The sequence below is a fragment of the Semicossyphus pulcher genome, unplaced genomic scaffold (genome assembly GCF_022749685.1).
Source record: "Semicossyphus pulcher isolate SPU_LCO1_2020_fin unplaced genomic scaffold, fSemPul1.0.p SCAF_4, whole genome shotgun sequence".
NCBI lineage: Eukaryota > Metazoa > Chordata > Actinopteri > Labriformes > Labridae > Semicossyphus > Semicossyphus pulcher.
Window position 1 is genome coordinate 19,056,894 of NW_027211715.1, and position 15,002 is coordinate 19,071,895.

Genomic DNA, 15,002 nt, shown 5'->3' on the forward strand with positions numbered 1-15,002 from the left:
CACCATCATCTCATCAGGGGTGTCTGTCACCACTGCGCGCGATAAGCTTATGGTCGTCATTCCTTAACAGCCAAAGCATTTTCTACGAGCCAGTTACCACGACGGCATGCTGTAACAAAGCTTTTAGTAGGCTAAATCAGTTTATTTTCCGCATTTGAAGACATGTGCCTTTGTTATGTTTCTGCACATTTCACTTTACTGTACTGAACTTGTTCAAAACTAACAAGGTTTATGTGTTATTAGTTAAGTCAAGGTATTTTACAGGAGCTAAGTGTCTGATACATATTGAATCACTTGATTCTTGGCAATAGGGGAGACGGGGTAAATTGTAACATTTTTCACATTTTCCTTCTTAACTAACAGTTTAATTGAAATACACTTGTCATGTTTTAACAGAATATAAGAAACATACATGCTATATTTTAACTAATAAGCACAAGACCATTTTATTCAATTAAATGAGAGAAGTCAGAGCATTGGGGTATAATAGTATATCTATTTTGCAGACAGCAAATATTCTAGTGGTAACTTGATTTTTATTATTTGAATTTAGTCAAAAGTATATTTTACTCGAATAGATTGATCAGCTGATCAAGTTAGATATTAACAGAATAACACAATTAGAATTAGAAATTACAATTGAGTATGTTCAGAGTAACTGTGCGTTCACACCGAACGCAAATAGATGCAAATCTGTGGCAAGATTCCATACAAAGTCAATTCAATGATGCGAGTTGACGCAAATTCGTGTCTGGCGGCGCGAATGACACAAGTGATCATGACGCGAATTCGCATGAGTTGAAAAAATTGACCTTCCTCTGTGAATTCGCATCACGTGGTGCAGCGAAAGCCTTTCAACATCGAGATTCTCCTGACGCCATTGGTAACTATGGAGATAAGCCCCGCTTCCTCTCCTCCATTCCGGAAGCGAAGGGCGAATATTCGCCTGTTATTTAAATGCAAATTTTGATCCGGTGGTCAAACTTGCGCGAGTCACGCAAGGCGGGTATTCACTTCGCGTTCGGTGTGAACACACAGTAAGTTTAATCACTCTAGCTTTTTTCTTATTGGAGGAATTAAGTGTTACATTTGCGACCTGTTACAATTGCCCCCTGTCTCCCCTACTTGAAGTCAAATGCACAGAGACACTGGAGGGCAAGAATGCTTTAATAAACAATTTCTTGGAAAAGTGAAGTAAGTTTGTTGTTACTTTGTAGTTCTAGTCAAAGAGGAAGCCACATGTTTCCACTGATCTGGGTGCATTGAGGAAACTACATCATAGCTGGTAGAGAAAGAAAGACAAATGGGGAATTTTTCATGTTTCTGAGATATCATTTATCAACAAAAAGTCAACGTTAAGAAAGCTGATAAGATTTAAAGCCGCTCTCACATGACGCTGCCTTTCATACCAATCATTCTCTAACAGTACTTAAAGAGAGAAGGGCCTCAAGAGGAAAATACACCCAGCATCTGTTTAAGTAGATAATATATAAACCCTCCCTTCTCTTTGTGTTGCAAAAACCTTAAAGCTCTGAATCATGATATACATTTTGGAGGCTACATTTTCTGACGGAGAGAGAAGGCTACCATCCTGGTTTATTGATATACTGTATGGTTAAATTGTGGAGGTAGTTTATTGTCACAATTCCCATAATTTTTAACCTCTTCGTGTTTTACAGACGAGAATCTGGATGTTGAAAGTCCCACCTCTACATAGGCAATGAATAACACGATGCCACTGCCCAGCTAGTTTAGGAAATTATATTGTGTGTATTCACTGTAATGCTAGATCTGTATCTGAAGCTTCCTGTAACCACAACTTAAAGAATGATTTACTTTTTGGATGCAAGTTAATAAATTCAACTTTCAATGAAGTGATCTGCAGGGCTGTTTTGGCAATGCTTTAGAGTAGCTCCAACTGTGCTAATAGGGTTAGCATTAGGGATAAGGTCACACTGGGTTACCATATGCTATTAGCGCTCATTAATTACCTCTTAATATGCTTCACTCTGTTTGCGCTTCTTCTAGACCAGCATATGCCTCTCTTATTTGTATGTTGTTCAGTTTGCAGGTTAAAGCATGAGAACCTGAACCGGGATAAAATGAAGACAGAGCATGAGAATGAGAGATGGAGAGATTTTTCTGTCTGCAGTCGTGGAATTCTTGAGATAAGGTCCTGCAACAGGTTGATTAACCTACATACTGTTATTCTGTTGGATTTTTTTTTTTCTAAATACACACAAATACACGTTGCCCTGACAGTGATTTCCAGCCAGGATTTCTTTCCAAGTTCATGATTAATTTGCCTTTGAGGTCTTTAGGCTTCTTACCAGAGTTACACGGCAGAAAACATTATTAGTTTGGTAGCTGACATGATGTTTTCAGCTCTGCAATGAGGGCAGGGACATGCAGCCCCTGCTGTTTGTGCCGTTACCACTGCATGTTTGTGTTGGCCAGCTGTTGTCAAATCTGATGCTTGCATGTCCCAAAGCAAGCATCACTATGTGCCCAGACAAGCCTACTCATGACCAGGTATGTGCATGTGTGTGGGAAAATTGTAGTATAATTGGGATAACGAGTGGAACATTGGTGTCAAAAAAACATGACAGCCTGAGTTCATTTCGTGATTTAAAGCCAATCACAGCAACAGATGCACAAACATGGCACAGCAGGTAAGGCTGTAAAAATTTGTTCAACTTCAGGCCATTTGTAAAATTGGCCTAGTCTCAATGAATAATTCATTTTAGTACAGAAACAGTGAAAGCCTGCTGCTTTTTCTTGTTCTCCCAGTGGAGTCATAATGACCATCAAGCTTTATTTAGTTACCTTGTTCAATTCTGGCCTTTTTTCCACCCTCTCCTCCCCTCTGGGATAAAAGCTTTCTCTGCTAGCTAACAGCTAAAGGCAGTTTATTTTGGGCATGACCTGCAGCCACAAGGGGGCTACAAAACCCCCTATTGTATAAAACTACAGGAAGTGTAAATGTAGTCTTTAGACAGGCTTTAAATGGCAACAATTCCTGAAACAAGACATCAATGTAGACATTTAGCTAAATGTTAACATAAGCAAGCTAACATGTTCACAACATGTGACAATGCTGTTTCAGCAAGTGTAGCATTTGTCATGTTCGTCATCTTTATATTGCGTGTAAGCATGCTAACATTTGCTAACTAGCACTGTTCTTAGCAGGTTAGCTGAGATAGATGGGAATAGCACTCTACAAATTAAAACGTGTAGCCTACCTGAGAATGGCGCTTAATGAAAAATCAGAGAACAATAAAATTTTTGTGACTTTTAGGTGATGTTTAGCATGTTTAGCACTGGATATGCCACAACTTTGACTGCTGGTTGCGCTGGATTCATCGCTTGAAAAGTCAGCATAAAAAATCATGTCTATCCATGGGATAGTCTGGACTAAAGTGACAAGTCAACTTAAGACATTTAGCTAAAATACTATCGTCGCTACAAACACAACCACCACCATCCACTTCCAGCCACTTTCTCTTGGCTCTGCAGACCTTGAGAAGTAAGGACTGTGGAGGCCTCTGTAAGACCCCTGTACCCCTCTGTCTAGGCCAACAATAACAGAGCCGGGGAGGTGGGGAATGTACACAGGAAACCAGTTCTTCTCAGCAGCAGCAGCAGTGGCGGTGGTGGCGGCTGTGAGCCTGGCTGAGCTAAGCTGAGCTGCTGAGGTACTGGCTGGAGCACAGTCACGTTTCAGCCGGGGCCAGGGGGGCTCCTCCAGGAAACACACACACACACTTACACACTTCTTTCTCATGGGACCCTGGCTGGGGATTACATGTGCACAAAAGCACACGTGCATATATACCTATTAGCTTCTTATGGAGACAAACAAGAGCATGCAGGGGCACAGTTTTAATTGGTGTATTTCATGATTTTCTCATTCTCTCTTTTTTTTGCTCTTTCTTCAGCACACATATAGAAACACAGCCTCCTTAACACAAGCTCTCCCGATCCTTGTTATGTCTAATATCCCTCTGCTCTCCCTGAGCTTTGACACTCCCTGTCATCCCCTTCTCCTTCTCTCTGCCAGGTGTTTTGTCGGCTGCCGCCACAACAGGGCCTCTGTTCTCGGCTCCCCGTGGAACACTGCTGGAAAGCTCTCGCATGCATGCTCTCTCTCTTGTGTTTCCCCTCTTTCTCCGCGACTCTCTGTTCCTCCCTCTATTAATTCCTCTCCCAGAGCATTCCTCGAGCTCTCCACTGTTGTTTCTCATACTTTCTGTCTGTTGTTTTTGGCGTCAATTCTCCCCGGGACCCCCGGAGTGAAGCCGGTTAGCTCTCCAGCTCTAAGCTCTAAAGACAACAGTGTGTGGCCTCCTCTTCCTAACACACACTCTATCTGAGAGCAGGCTAACACAACAACTGGAGGCGTACAGTAAAAACGGTGTTGTTGGGGTAATTGGAAGTCTCACTCGTGGTCAAGGTTTGACCTCATTCCTATACGCTGCATTTTAAAGTGATACCACTGTTCGCCAGCAGAGGGCGCCAGACATTGCAGGATCTGCATTTGTCAAACTTTCAAAATGACCATGGATGAGTATCTGATGCCTCTATGGAAGCTCATTAGCCCACAATTGTAGAACATTACTAAGTACATTTACACCAGTAGTGTACTTTGGTGCAATTTTAAGCTTTTTTCCATTTAATGCTACTTTATAAGTCTACTCAACTGCATCTACGTCTAACTTTTTACTCCACAACGTTCATGTGAAAGCTTAAATTACTTTTTAGATTTAACACTACCTAGAAATATTAAAAGCTTTTGACTACATTGTGAAAGATTTTCAACATCGTTTCTTGGCCTTGTAGACCTGTAACCCAAACAACAATGTCTCATTGGAGCTCCTTGTCCCGTTTCCGAAGTCCATGAGTCATCAGCAGTTCCAGCATAGAAACTGTCCCTTGCTGCTTCCCATGAAGTTCATTCAAATAACTTTTTAGGAGCCAAAAACATAAAACGGTCCAATATTCACAAGAAATTCAAAAATTAGAAAGAAGTCTGAAACACGAACCCACATTTCTCTGGCTGAACTTTTTCTTCCTTCTTACCTCATTAATCATCTCCCAGACTCTCAGATTGATCTCGTGAGCGTTTGGAGAGGCTCTGGCCCCAAACCACTGGACTAGATTCAAACTTTGAAATGGTCAGCTTGAGGGAGAATTGTGTTTTTGTTGAAAACGTGATGTACATGATACATAAAAATGTTCCCAAATGCGTCCTTTGTCTTAAAATGCAAAGATGTGAATTACAGTTTTGTACCTCCCAGACTTTGACTCTTTTCCAGCTTCTAAAACTGAGATAATGTCTGCTGTTAGAGTTAGTGATTTATTACAAGTCCTAATCTTTAATTGCTGAGTTGCTGACAGAACACACCACATCCTCCAATTAATTATACAGAAAGTTAATGAAAAACACACCAACAATAAGCAATATAATTTATAGGTGTGTTATGTGTGCCAAGAGAATAATGAGAATATTTTTGTTAATGAATTTCTGCTGTTGAGGTATTAAAGTAGAAAGAACGCTCCGTAATACAGCAACCAGCTGTACGGGTATTTCTCTTATTGCGTGTTTGTGTGTGTGCGTACAGACGTGTGTTTGTGTGCTCGCTGAAAGGTACATTTCCGTCCTTCAAGGGGCCGACCACAGGAGGTAAACATCATTAAAGTTCAAGTGAGGAAGTTTGATTGTCGAGCAAAGAGTGGGCTACAAAGCCTCTCTCACCCACCTGTTTACAGCTTTAATTAACAGGCAAATACAAAGTCAGATGGAGGTTATGTCATCGCTTGTGTCAGGTTGGGGGTCGGCCTCTCACGGCTTCACTCGGGAAGTATTTAATAGACCCCGAGGTCATAAGACGTAACCTCACAGAGAGCGAACCAACGCTGAGTGTTGGCATCATCGTCTTACTATAATGGGACAGAGGTTATTGTTGTATTATCAGGATGAAAGCAAAGATTCATTTGGTTGATTTTAATTAGATATTTTTATAAAGGTCAAATTATTCATTGTATTTTATGTGCAGGTGTGTTCTTCCTAAAAGAGTAGATACAAGTGTCTATATAACTGAAACAATTAACAGCATAAGAGTAGAAAGCAAAGGAAAAATAAGCTTCAATAGACTTAGCTATGAATAACCAAGTTCAATTAAAAGGATGAAACCAAAATGTGTGTAATCTGAACCAGAGAGCTCAGAGAGGCCTCTTTCTGCTCAGGCCGACAGTCCAGTCTTCTTTAATTTGCAAAGATGCAGGGACAACAAATATAAACAACATGTCGGGATGTTTTTTTAAAACTGTAACAATTAAATTTTGTCGGACAGGCTGGTTTAGCTCAGTCGGTGGAGCAGGCGCCCCATGTGTGGGGTCTGTGGTCCTCGGTGTGGCCACAAGTTAAACTCCGGCCGTCGGCGCATTTCTGCGTGTCAACCCCTTCTCTCTTCTCCCAGTGTTTCCTGTCTCTCTTCAGCTGTCCTTTTATTTAAGACAAATTTGGCCCAAAAAATCCATCCATCAATCCATCCATTCTCTATAGCGCTTAAATCCTGTTCAGGGTAGGTGGAGGCTGGAGCCTATCCCAGCTGTCATTGGGCGAGAGGCGGGGTACATCCTGGACTGATCGCCAGTCAGTCACAGAGCTCACACACACAGAGACAGACAACCTGAGACGCTCTCACCCACACCCACGGGCAAGTTAGAGTCACCAATGAACCTAACGAGCATGTCTTTGGACTGTGGGAGGAAGCCAGACTACCCGGAGGAAAACCACGCATGCACGAGGAGAACATGCAAACTCCACACAGAAAGGAACACTCTGTCCTAACCGGGGTTCGAACCAGGAACTTTCTAGCTCTAGTATTGCACCACCATGCAGCCCCGGCCTAAAACATCTCAATTTTGTCAGCATCATTATTGTAAGTTAGTTGGAACTGCCTACCCTTTATAATTCAATAGGCCCTTGCTACACCCTTCCACCAAATGTAATGAAATTGGGGCAGTTTGTTTTTCCATTACCCTGCTAACAAACAGACAAACAAACAGCACCTAAAACATGACCTCCTTGGCGAAGGTAACAAGGACAACAGAGAACATTTAGTGAAATGGAACTTAATTGAAAATATAACTTTATTAAAGCAATGGCAGCAGATATGAACAAACATGAGTCATGTTCTGCATTTGCAGACGCTTAGTGACAACATAGAACACAGATGCGTCGGGGATTTTGTACCCCAAGAAGACAAAATAACAAATACTTTCTTCTAATTCTGTAAAGTTTGTTTAATTTAATGTGATGTTCTCTGTGGTGGAAGTCTCCCACCCACAAACAGTGCATGTTGACACAAATACGACATGACCCAGTTTGGTAAACTTGATGTTTAAATGCTGGATAAAGACTCAGAGGGGATAACAATGGTGCCCCGTCTTTCACCTTTGTTTACCTCGTAGCTGCGTCTTTAATCCAAAAGTGCTGAAACGTCTGGAAAGAGAAACCAGGTGAAGCATATTCTGCTTTCCCACCTCGCTAATGACCTGCTATTACGGTACAGCTGGTGTTCAGCTACTTTGGTTGAGGTCAAAGGTCACATGTATTCACTGATATGAGACTGTTCGTGGCATTCCTCAACAGTGAACGCTGTCCTAAATCTACCCAGTTCTGTCGTAGTTTTATTGTGAAATTCTCAAGATTAAGATCTAATTAGTCACATAACTCATCATGTGATGTTCAACACCATCCTAGCACTAATAAAGCTGTGACTGACAGATTGAGAGCATGACATTTAGGGGTCATTCACCTCTTTTTTAGTTGTAACCTTTTACAGAATTTATTAGACAGTAGGGATGATACATGGAGGCCAGACCAAAGGCTTCTACAGATGGGAATACGAGTATTCAGCTTTAGGCTAAAAGGAATGTCTGTGACTGTAAATAATTCAACATCCACTTATTTATCGCTACTTCTTACCCCCAAATTGAAAGGCTGAGGCTGCTGTTGCCTTACTATTCTAGGCTATTCTATAGCTTTCTTACTGTCAACCAACTCTATTAAACAGCCAAAACAACAGAGCTTTCATTGGTCTCTTATTTCCCTCTGACTGTGGCACTCAGACTTAAACTTGTTGCTCAGTAATTCTTACAACAAATGGGCACTGTAGCTTTTGGCAAACGTAACTCAAACAGGCATTAACTCTGAATTTGTTGGGGACTATTTTCTACCGTGGATTAAAAAACTATCAATCACACTAATGAGCGTTTTTGGCAGCAGATCCATGCCAGAGTCATTGAGTCAAAGTAATCCACAGTGGCACTGTTCATTACGACAAAGGGACATGTTATTCAACAATCAACTAACAAATTGTTCTAAGTAGTTTTGGACATTGGTTCATGACAGTGGGAAAAAAAAGCCACGTGAGGCTTCGGAGACAGGAAATACTTTTACTTTGAAAGAACTCATTGTTTGTTTTGTTCTTTTCACTGGATTTTTTGCCATTAAGACAAATTTAGAATTTTTTTGGCCTGCCTGAACCTTTAAAAATCCATGCATAATCATGTGTTGCAGAGCAATCAAACTAATATTTGGAAACAAGAAAAACAAATCTGGATTCCAGAGAACTCTGACTCCACAGTCAAATGGAAACCATCTTTGCCTGCCATGTTACATTCACACACGTTGTTCCTTTTAGCTCCCCAGATGAGCTTCATTTGGGTCTAAATTTGTCATTGTTTTCAAATTCCAACGTGCCATCGTCCACGGAACATTTCTCCCGCTCTCCGAAGAGCCTTCACCTTTTAACCTACGAGTCTCTAACGTGTCCTTCAACAGTTGGCAAAGCTTCAAACTCTCTTCCTAATTAATGTCTGGATAAACTTTTAAAAAGATTCCCGCTCTGCTGATCCCCCTCTGAAGCCCTGTCTCGAGAATCCTCCTTCCTTCCTTCCCAGCTGCCCCCAGCCTCGTCCCCTTTACTTTAACAGGTCTGGACGCGCACATCTGCCTCTCTCCACCTCAGCTTCTCATTGTCTTCCAGTGACATCATCGAATTACTCACAGCAAACACATCTTTCATCATCATTTCAGTAATGATTATCATTATCATACCACCATTAAGGTCTCTGCGACTGCATCATATTTGGCTGACTTCCTTCTCCAGTCTGGAGAGAAAAGCCTTCTATGGAGCTCAGAGGAGGACGGGCTGGGATTAGGTGGATGGGAAGGTGGTGGCTGCCAATGGAAAAAAGCTGTGGCCTACTAGTTCTAATCTGCCACCTGATCAAACCTGTACCTTATCATTATCACGTAAATAATATCACCGTCTTATTATCATGATGTGCTGTTTCCATTCTCACACTATCACCAATCTGTCTGCCGCTGTTTTCATTCTTCCGTTCACCGCGACAATCATTTGTCTTTTTGGTTTTTGAAGTGGTTTAAGGAAATTACATACCACGCTTTTTTACCTTATCTCACATGTTACAAGCCCAGTGCATTGTTCAAGTAGGTAATGACTGTTGTTTCCACGGTGGGCAGCCCTGACCCACTTACAATGATAGGAATGATCACTCAACAGCAACACTCTTATCTAGCATCAGCAGTGACGGCTGGGAATGTGTTGCAGTTGTTAGAAAGCTATTACGCTGTTGGGATACGTTTCTCAGCTTGTGAACATGCTACAGATTAACGCTAATCTGTTTGGTATTAAAGCGGCTATTATCTGAAAAGCTCTGTTAATCTGGAGAGTGAGTGTGAGGTTTGGCTGCGACGTAGCGTCCCATGGTGAAAAATGTTCTGTAAAACATCTAGGGCCAAACAACGTGAAAGGCATATGTTACATTTCAATCTGATCTCCGCCGCAGTGTGCAGCAGAGGCGTTCGACTGGCTGCTTCACTGACCCGGCCTGCCATCTCAGCTGAGGTCTTATGTCAACAACACTTTGGAGATGTTAAACACTGTAAAACCTCACACCTCTCGGAGAAAACCCCGGACTTGGAAATGACTCTTGTTCTGTTAGCCTAGTTTTTACTCTGTCTTCCATGTAAAGTGTTTAATTGTTGTGATAAAAACTGTACACATCCCCTGCATTAACTAGTCCCATTACCATGCCATGTCCTGCAACGATTCATCAATCGTCATATTCCCTTTCCTTTCCTTCATTTCCCCCCTTCTTATCTCCTCATCTCCTCTCCCCTTCCCTTGCTCCATTTCTCTTCTCTTCTAGGCTCCCCCGACTCCCGCTGTGTGTATGAAACTTGACTGATCCCGGTCAGGAATTTGCCCTATATCGGCCAGAGTTGGGGCCCGTAGCTGTAAATCACATGACCAGTATGTGGGAAAGGGCCATAATGAAGATGGACGGGCTGGAGAGGGATGCTGACGGAGCCGACAGCATTCCTCAGGCTGGGCCTCAGATTACTGTGATCAAACACGCACATTCGCACATGTTTATAACACTACCCCATGTCATTTTGAAGTATAACCATAACCTGATTTAACCTCACTCATTAAATTTAAAGTGGATCATAATTCTACCATCACAGGGGACATTTACCAGAGTCACAAGTCTGATCTTACCTCTAACCTTTCCCCTTCCACACATCCAAAACATGCTTTGCTAAGTTGTTTGTTTGCAAATTCAGAACGAGACTCATGTTGGAGGTATAAAAGAAAGCTTTGGCTGATACAAAGCTCTGTAAAATGGGTGCAATGCCCACATGTGGAGTCTTTATTTCAGCCGGTGACGCAAAATAGAGTCAAGTTTGCTACTCAAGTCTAACAGTGCATTGATGCAGTGGAGACTTTCAAACTACGCAGGGCAAACCACCAGCCTTCAACTAGTACCAGATGCTGGAGACCATGTTATAGAAAGGCTTACACACACTTCCTCAGTGAGACCACACACCTCCACAGTCACTTCTCAGCCTTTTTCACTTCCAAGCAACATTTCAGGAAGTCTCAGGGAATTGACGGCCAAGTTTACTCTGCATCAAAGATCCATTTCAAAAGCATTTTCCCTGCTTTTGAGAAGCAAGAATCCAAAGAACCACAAAAATGATGAACTGGCAGCCCAGCTCACATCTCTTTTAAGAGGTCACTGAGTCTATCCCCGACTTAACCACACACACAAAGCAACAAATATTGACTCTTCCAGGTCTTGTGTCTTCCTTTGGTGTGGGGATGGCAGAGCAAACAGCTGGACTGCTACAGCGCCGCCTTTCATCCTGAAAAAGAAAAAAAAACCCTCTCCCACCCCCAGGCCTGTCTGCTCATACACCTACAGCGCTGCTTTCTCCATGTGGGGGGGCTTTGACACTTCAAAGCACCCCATGTGGGAGCTCTAGTGGGGTGACAAGCAGCTACAGCCCAGCTGAGCAGGATCGCACTTGTCAATGCCAAGCAAACGCGTGTTGGAGTCTTGGTGTTAGCAAGTCCTTGTTTTAACTGAGAGTGTAACAGACGCATGCATGTAAAAAAAGTGAGGAATCAGGTCAAGGCAGGATATGCACCTAGATGTGTTGTGCACCAGCTCCCCAAATCTGACATCATTAGCCTATTGACTTTCTATCACTCTCTGTGTTGTTTATGTAGAATTGATTATAGCCAACAGGAAATGCTACAATGCATTCCTTTAGTGTAACGTTATTTCTCCATGTGCACACTTAACACTTGGCTGAATAATCAGGTTTTGCAAGCACAGATCCAGCTGTTAACAAAATCATTCTCAGTCCCATAGTCTGAAAAGGGAAAGCAGGATTTAGATTTGGTAGTTTTATTTATATATCTGAATAAGATAAAAAGAGATAAGATTTCGATGCTGTTTCACAAAACCTACTGAAAGTATTCTTAAAGCAATAGTTTGAAATTTTGGGAGATGAGCCAGCCAGGAGACAGATAGCTTAACACTAAGATTGTAAGAAGGCCAAGACATATTTTGGAACACAACAACCTGTAACACAACAAGCTGTAATACTTATACATCCCTTTTTGTACCCACTAAATAGTAAGATACATTTAAACAAGCTTTACAGGTGCTGATAGACTGATTTTTAAACCTTTGAACTGAGCCATGCTACACATTTCCCAAAGTTCCAGGCATTATGCTAAGCTAAGCATGTTGTATTTTGGCTTTAGCTAAGTGGTCAGTGTTGGGCTTCAGAGTCACTACAAGTGACAGCATGACGGGTTTAACTACATTTCTTGTTGTATAGTGTTGCTAATCAAATTACATTTTTAGTAGCTTAGCTTTTTGATTGATCAAGTACAGATATAGCATCCACACAAACTCAATTTTCTCAATCCTTTCTGCAGCTCACGCTCAGTGGAGCTTTATGGTGAATGTTTAGATTAGTAACAGTGACAAACAGATGGTAAAACAAAAATGCAAGTCTGTCAAATCAATGCATAGTGGTGTCACAGACTGTAGTGCAGGCACAAAGGCAGGACCCAAGCGTGGATGGTTAAAGGCAGACTTGTGGTAGGTAGTGGTAGGTAGGCAGGCAGGCAAACTGGTTAAAGGAAACAACAGGTTGGTCAGCAGGCAGGTCCAGGAGTCAGGTTCAAAAACCTCTTTGGAGGACGGACTGGAGGTCAACCAGACAGAGGAAGCAGAACTGGAGGTTGACCAGGTCGCCAGTGATGTGGGCAAGACTGCTCACAGGGATGGTGATGGGAGTTTGGATTGCTTGTGGGGTTGACGTGACAACTGATGATCTGGCCGAGGGTTAAGGCAGGGTGTAGGGTGAGAGGACCTGGGAAGAGCCGAGCAGGAGGTCAAGGGCCTGGATGCAGGACAAGTAGCTGGAGACTGGGACACTGGCAGGTGTGCTTGTGGAGCCACAAACACTATAAGCTGCTGAAGCAGCGGCACGGTAGATGCTGATGAGGCATCTGCTGAAGAGAACAGGTGTTTCAGGCAACTGCAAACCAGAGAGGACTGATGGCAGTTCTTAGGTGCTGGGCAGCTGATTCTCTTTGGTACTGGGCAACATACCTCTGGGGTAATGAGCAGGCAAGATAGCTAAAGAGTTAGGGAACCCTGATGACCATGTCTTCTTCTGAGGCCTTCACAGAAACTTTCCCAAGCTGATTTGTGGATGTCAGGGTGGTTATCATACTGTCCAGAGGAAGGCTGAAAAAGTTCAGTGGGTGGAGGTGGCTCAGGATAGAAATGTTGCAGGCTAACTGATGAGCTAGTCAGCTTGTGACAGCCAGAAAGAAAACTGACCTGGTGTAGGAGCTGACCTGAAGACTGGAGGCTAGCAGTGTGCTGGACGCTAGCTGGCCTGGAAACAGGCTGAAGGGTATCAGGCTGGGAAGCTAACTGGTAACTAGCAGGCCAGATACTAACAGACAGACTTGTGTTTTAACATGGTCTTCTTGTGTGTGCCTGGAAAGCATGAACTTCATAATCATAATCAATATCCTCTACAGCACAAACTGCATCTACTGGGGCCATTGTTGGACAGTTCATTCCAAGTGTCGCGCAGGTAGTTAGGTAGGACCCTAGGGCAGAGGGTTAAAGGCAGACATATAAATATATAATGTATTGGAAAGCCAACGGGCAGACAGTAGTATGCAGGAAGGCAGGTAAACCGTTAAATGAAAACAGCAGGTAGGTAGGTAGGTGGACAGGTCCAGGAAAACACCAAAAGAAAGGACCATGAGAAGTTGGAATATGACTGCTGAGGGTGAACAGGGAGCCAGACGGGACAGATGGTTAGTCAAAGTGATTTCCTTGCAATTAAATGAAGATATGGCTGCTAACTTTACAGTGGTTCCTATAAAAACGACATTTATTGATAGTTAATCGTACCATTGACTTGGTAGGAAATTGGTTCAGTGTAAAAAGAAGAAATTTCATGTAGTAAGCTAGCTTTGCCATGTTGCTAGCTTAGCTTACTACATTTCTCTGGGAGGTAGCTTTGATGTAATGCAACTGAAATTGAATGAAGACTAAGTGTTAGCTTGTCTCTCTCTCTCTGTTAGCTTAGGCCTAAGCTTACAGTGTTAGCTTAATTGGTTCGTTTTTTTTTAAGCTAACAGTGTTAGCTTAGGCCTTTGTCTTTCTCAAAATGCAGAACCTTTTTTTTTTTAAACCACCTAGGTCACAGAGCGTCCTAGAGTGACCAAAATAGATAATTGAGTGTGTGTAATGTGTATAAACGAGTCATAGTGTCATGATGTAGCAGACACAGCTGGCCACCTGATGAGCTCAACCCAAACTAAACTTCAGAACAAGCAGCAGGCCAGCAGGCAGCCTTGTATTGTGTGTGTGGGTCGTGTATGTGTGTGTGCAAGCATATGTGATGAGACCATTTGTGTTTGTTTGCAGTTTAGAGCGTGAAAATTGACTCATCACCTCCTTAGATCTTCCCTCTTGTCACTACGTATGTTCTGCTCTGTGTTCCTAGACTAGCCCCCTCCCTTTCCCCTTTTTTTTGGTTTGTGTAAAACTCTTGGGTGGTCCATTGATACGCAGCTTTAATAGGCCTCAGAGCATATGCGTGTCTCACAGCACTAGAGGTCTGACCCTAAACAAATGTGTCACAGACAGTCGCAGGGAACAACAGGATCTGTTTGTGTTGATAGAGGGACATGACTTCAGTTTCTCATACGGAGGATAAGAGAGGCATTTACTCCATTTGTTTTGTTAGAACTTACACTGTATATGTTTTGTTTAGTTTTATCGCAGCACTATGTGATGCTTTCTTCCAAGAATCTTCACATATTATTCATCAGACTCTGCCCTTCCTCTTGTTTTTGTTGTCTCTTTCTCCAAACACACACTTACATTACAGATCTGCCCCTCCTCTGCTTTCCTCTTCACTTCTGTGATCACTCCAACCCCCCTCCTCGCCACGAAAACAGCTGCAGCCGTGAGACAACGGCAGGAAGGACTGGAGGGATGGATGAAAGGTGGAAGGAATGCTGATAGGCAGGTAGGTTAAGAGGATGTTTCAAGTATCTTAGCATCTGTTG